Genomic DNA, 6,306 nt, shown 5'->3' with positions numbered 1-6,306 from the left:
CACTTCGATATCCTGTATTTATTCACAATATTTCTTTATATTTTGTATACTAGGTCTCGCTACGAAGAGATCCTTGCTTCGCTAGATCTGGACAACATCAACTGGGCGCAGGACGAGCCGCGGGAAGGCGATTCGCCTTGGGTAGACCTTCATGGCGTCCAGTGGTCTCAGTCTTTTACACAAGAAACGGCTGAAGAAGAAGAAGGACGCGACATAGAATGGAGCCAGCTGACTCCGTTCACCCAGGAGGGTGTCGGGGGGGACGAGGTCGACGACGTAGCGTGGAGTCAGCTGACTCAATTTACCCTGGAGTTGCCGGACCTGCCGGACCTGGTGACAGATGAGGAAGCAGTCGAGGAAACGCCGGAGGATGGAGATGAAGTACAGTGGAGTCAGTTTTTCTTTTGTTTTGTTTTTTTATATAAGGCCACACCGATTTAATATTATGGATGACATCCTCTGAAGACCCCCAAACTAGTGCGCGCGGGCGAAAAAAATAAAAATCCGGCCAAAAATAAAAATGCTACAAAACCACAGGAATACAAACCTGGTATTGTGAATTTGGCGCATTACATAGCGACGTATACGATAGGCCGACACATGCTGGATTTTTGCGGAATATATGAACCGACACTGCTGTACGTATGTACTGAGTTCTTGAGTCTTGGAGCTTCGGTAGCCTGGCTGCCGTCAACCAGAGTTATCACCACCATGCACTACCCAGGCCTAAAGCCAGGCCAGAGCCTCGGAATACGTGATCTTTTTTTTTTTTTTTTTTGAGATCGGGCGAAAATCAATGCGCGCGCGGATGTCATCCATAAAATTAAATCGGTGTGGCCTAATGTGCTGTAGTGAGCAATACCCACTGATTGTACATACGAGGGGTGATCCAAAAGTTCTCGGCCTCACCTAAAAAATAGGGGTCAAACGCGTATTCTTTGGTATAACTGTATACTATGACGTCTTACATCACTGCCCACAAAAATGCAAATTTTTACATTCATTAATTTAGCACGTGACGTCCCGTGAAAATGGGGCGGGTGAGGGCAAATCACAAAATGGCCTCACCAGAAGCGTGTGCTGTCATCAAGTGTATCGATAAAAAGCTATGTCTTCTAGGGAAATCCATAAAGACTTGATCAAGTCACTTGGTGATGACTCCCCTTCTTATTTAACCACAACGAACTGGGTTGCTAGCTCTAAGCGCGTCAAGAAGAGCACTAAAGATGAACATATGTTAGGATGCCACAAATCAGCACCATGGACAATCCAGTTGAGGTCATCCATCACATGGTAGTAAATGACAGATGTGAGACTGTCCAACATGTCTTTGCCCTGACTTGTGGTACAGTTCACAATGTTTTGTCGTACATCCTGGGGATGAGAAACCTGTCTGCATGATGGGTGCCTAGAATGTTGTCTGAACATCACACGTTAAAAAGGCTGGACATTTCAAGGAACGAATTTATTCCATGAAGGCAACTTACTCAAACGATTTGTCACCCAATATGAGACATGGGTTCACCAGTTTCACCCCGAATCAAAACAGCAGAGCAAATAATTGATGGAAAACGGTTCCCAGCATCCCAAGCGAGTTTTACCCGTTGAAAAGGTTTTTGCCTCTGTTTTCTGGGACAGTGAGGGGGTAATCATTATTGTCTACCTGCAAAAGGGTCAAACCATCAATGGGGTGTACTGTGCACCAGAATTGCGACAGTTGAGGGCAACAATCACAGAGAAAAGGGGAGAAAAGCTCCGAGTTGATCTGCTGACAATGGACATGTCCACACAGCACAGGGGTCAGTGACAGCAGCAAACGAATGTAGCTTTGAAGTCTTACCCCACTCTTCCTATTCACCTGACCTAGCAGCGTGGGACTTCTACCTGTTTCCTAAACTGGAGTTCCACTTACGTGGTCAACGTTTTCATGGTGATGATGGCGTCATTGATGTGGCTTAGGCATTTTTAAGGGCTTCAGACGAAATATTCTTCCACAAGGGAAAGGAAAGCTGGAACATCACTAGACCAAGTGCATTAAAGTTATGTTAAAAAATAGTGCAAGAAAAAATTTTCTGCCATTACGTTTTTTGGGAGAGGCCGACAACTTTTGGATCACCCCTCGTACACATGTTAAGAATACAATTGACTACATTTACCCAGGACCGCTGGTGCCGGAAGGTGATTCTGGCGACAGACGAAGACTTCGGACTGGAGGACGACCTGCAAGCCATAAGCTGGTCCCAAGACAGGAGTGAGGGGGACTGGTACACGCAACCCGAGACATCCCAAAAGTGAGTAAAAATATTCTTACTGGTAGTGTGATAATGGTTGTGTTAGCCTAAGGAGTTTTGAGTTTGTCGCGTTTCGTATTTGCCCGTTAATATCTAAGTTTGCTTATGTCGCTATATGTTTTCTCTATTTCTTGATTAGGTCCCCAAACGAATGTTCGTTCTGCGCAGAGTTTCTCCCAAACATGTAGATTCGTAGTGTTAGCATATTTTTGATTACATACAAATCGAGGGTAACGGGTAGAATGTTTTTGTATAGTTCCACGTTAAACGCGCTTAGTTCTAGTTATTTATGGTGTGTATTGTATCTCTTTCTCTCTCAAACAGTAGCCAACCACAGTCTGGGGTAGGGCTCGTAGGTTTAGATTTAGAAGGAATAGATTGGGAATCCGATTTTACGCAGAGTCAAGTTGTACACGATAGTCAGCCGCAATTAGGGTTAGGGGCAGTAGACTTAGAAGGTGTTGACTGGAAAGAAGAGGAGTTTAGCGATGCAAATGTAGGACAGAACCAAGACGTCGAGATTGAGCAGGAAAATAAAGAACCCGCAAACTCACAACAGTACTTCAGAATAGAAGAAGTTAGACAAGTCCCTAACAAGAAATTCAACGCTAACCAGGTCACCATGCGTGCGTCAATACCGCAGGACGGACGCTTGAATGATACTGATGTTCAAGAGGTTTCACATGACATGTTTGATGCAATGATTGATCATGTTGGTAGGGAGCTTGAAGACAACGACAAGATGCGTATTGTAATTAACTCCAAAAGCCTCGACAAACCAATTTCCACTAAACTTGTGAATAAATCCGACATGAACCCTGAGCTCATACTTTCTGAGGTCAAGAAGGTAATGCAAAGTAAGGAAGATTTTGTTCTCGAAGACGATTTCTTTGTAGAGTTGGTTTCAATTCAGATGCCAGAAGAAGGTACTGGTCGCCCCTGACGATTCTTCACCGCAGTCGCAGTCGCTGACAACGGAGGGGATGCTAGCAGCTTTGGCAAGGGGCGAACACCCTACAAGACCAAGAAAGCTGAGGAATCAACTGCAGTCCTCAACATCAAAGCTCTTTACATGAAGAAGAGGCTACCAGTCACTTATTAACCTTCATGATTATAAGTGTAACGAGACATGTGACCGTCTGCCAGTTCGCTTTTTCTTGCTTTGATCGTTTTTTTTTTTCTCATATTACAAAACAAGCAAATATTATTCAAAACCCCAAATCCAAACTGAAACCCCTCCGCGAGGCAAGGTATGCGGTATTCGGTTGGTAAACTGGTTACAAATTAACCAGGAAAGGCTCATAGCTATCTATCATTCCGTTCTGCAGGAAGAAAGCGATATCCATAGGTCCGAGGAAGACGACACATACAACGGTAGCAGTGAGGGTGAGGAAGAATGGGGTGGTTCGGACGAGGAACAGCAGCTCTTAAGGAACTTGTACAGTTCTGCAGTAAAGGCGGCGAAGCCCTAGACAAAAGTTGCGAGACCCGACCCTATCGTTACCGTGTTTAACATGGCTCTTAACGTTTTTAGTGATACGGCAGGCTCACATTCACAGAAGTGACAATAATTTAGAACACCTCATGTCATTCCTGTATCCTGTGTTTGAGGCATTAGGTATAGATACACAATGTTTGAGGGGCTTATCGTCTTTGTATATGACATGGAAACTGTTAGGAATCGGCAGAGATAACTTTTAGAAGTTTTGCATCTGTCCGGATCCTAAATGTTGTAAGCTATTTCCCATGGATCGGCTGTATAAAACTGATACTGTACAAGGCGCTGTGATAACATACGAAGGGTGAGAAAAGGAACGCAAAATATAATACCGTTACATCGGGTCAGACCATCAGTTTCTAAAAGAAAAGTATTTTATCCTTTAAAAGTTTCAAAAAAGTATTATTGAGACGCTTGAAGTGTTTGTACAGAAACAGGGTTTCAAAGACAAGTGTGAAGCATGGAGGGAACGAAATGTATCTCAGGCTGGGTTGTTTGGAGACGTTTCTGAAGGAAAAGTTTGGTAAGATTTCGCTAAATGTAATTGGGAGATTTCCTTTCAGCTCCCAGAAACCATGCACTGATGATGAACGTAGATTGGTTTCAACCTTTCAAGCGTAGAAACGATTATTCCGTCGGTGTTATCTGCATGACAGTCATAAATTTGCCAGGTGCTGAAAGGTTCAGGTTAGAGATTGTCCTTTTAGTTGGATTGATGCTTGCTTTAGAACATGAACCAAAACATCTCAGTTCATTCCTAGATCCCATAGTTACAGAGTTACAGTTTTTGAGCAGGGTGTCTCATTCAAAACTTACAACTCTCCGTACTATCCCACGTGGTTCCGTGCCGCGCTTCTCTGTTGCGCGTCAGACATTTCTGCTGCACGGAAATTGTATGGGTTTTTAGTACACGCTGTGTTGGGATGTTGAAAATGTAAAAAAAAAAAAACTTTTTTAACGAGTTGGCACAAGTACCAACTATTCTGGCTTTGATAGGGAAAACTGCTCCCCCCCACAGAAGTGACAATGAGCACAGACAACAAACACAACAGATAAGAGCTTGAACCGACAATATACAGCAACTCGAGAAAAGATTCGACACACGCTATACTCCATTATTAGAATTAGAATATTACCAGGGAATAAGGTGGTGACGTGAATATAAGAATTCTGCTGAGTGCGTCACCACTATGTGTTTAAATTTTTTCATTGTGTAGTAAGATAAAATGTAAAATAAAAAGATACATGCCCACAATAAATAATCTTGTTCACAATGAAGAATTGTTGGCATGTAAAAAAATACACAGATTGTTCGTGTCTCTTGCTAATAATGTCCAGCATTGCAAAGAGTTTTTATCTAACCTTCAGTTAACTAAACAAATATATACCATTTATAATGACCTTCTGTCACAATTTTTGCAGGGGTGATGTTTGACATCAAGACCAAATGCAGGCGGAAAGCAACAGGCATCTGAGGTGAGATATTGACCATGTATCCATATAATATGTGTCTTTTGTGTGTGTAAAAGTCATTGTGCTTGATAAAAGTTAAACAGGTGAGGAATTGAAAGTAGGGATCGAACCATTCATCGACGATAAGATAACTGTTTTATTGTTATTGCAATACTTGTATCGATTCCATTGTTAGTAAGACACGTGCCTAACTTCCAGGTGAGTGGCAGCGGATCCTGCAGACAGTAGTGAAGTGTGCCATCGCCGAGACGGGGTTCGACCCTAACACATACTACAAAGGTGGACACCCTAGGCGCACGAACATCGATCCCAACCAGCAGTGCCCCACACAAGCCCCCGACTCGTCTGATGACAACTTCTCCAGCTCATCTGATGACGACTCGACCAGCTCATCTGATGAAGACTCGACCAGCTCATCTGATGACGACTCCCCCGGCTCGTGTGATGACGACTCCAGCTCATCTGATGACGACGTCACCATCGAAGTCGACAACGACTCGACGGACCCCAAACCCACCAACGACACCGACAGTGACGACGAGGAGAGTCCAGTCATCCGCCGGAGAAAGCGGAGGCGGCGACCCGCGCATGTTATGGCGACTCCGGCGGAGAAGAGGACTCGCGTGCCGAAAGTGCCGTACACGCCGATGTAAATAGCGAAGCATTATAAATTAAAAAGAACTTGACTTTTGTGCAGCTCTTTCGCGATAAAACAGGAATTGAACTGAATGGACTGATCGTAACTGAATGGACTGATCGTATGACCATGTTAACTGTATAGTTGATAAAACTGGATACGACTGTTAATATAGTGCTATACAATTATACAATTTGCAGAACATGATCTGAACAGTTGTATGGGTTGTTTCAAAATAAACTTGCTTCTCAATGACGATAAGTCTGTTGCCGTGGAATTGACCACTTTTAGTGGTGAAATCCTCGGCCGTGGGGGAACTTAGTCATCAATTCTGCTACGGCGGCGTTATGACTAAGTCCCTTCTCGGCCAAGGATTTCACCAAGAAAAGTGGTCAATTCCACGGCCG

General features: G+C 43.8%; 1 long non-coding RNA gene across 1 annotated transcript; it reads left to right on the top strand.

Annotated features, from left to right (window-relative positions):
* The first annotated feature begins 2,172 nt into the window (after nucleotides 1-2,172).
* Nucleotides 2,173-6,085, top strand: LOC109474237. Its single transcript, XR_002140467.1, has 3 exons — nucleotides 2,173-2,291; nucleotides 5,212-5,265; nucleotides 5,461-6,085. It is a non-coding gene; the product is annotated as an uncharacterized LOC109474237 (long non-coding RNA).
* Nucleotides 6,086-6,306: the final 221 nt, after the last annotated feature.

The sequence above is a fragment of the Branchiostoma belcheri genome, unplaced genomic scaffold (genome assembly GCF_001625305.1).
Source record: "Branchiostoma belcheri isolate BF01 breed outbred unplaced genomic scaffold, Haploidv18h27 scaffold101, whole genome shotgun sequence".
Lineage (NCBI taxonomy): Eukaryota > Metazoa > Chordata > Leptocardii > Amphioxiformes > Branchiostomatidae > Branchiostoma > Branchiostoma belcheri.
This window is presented reverse-complemented; position numbering and strand designations above follow the sequence as displayed.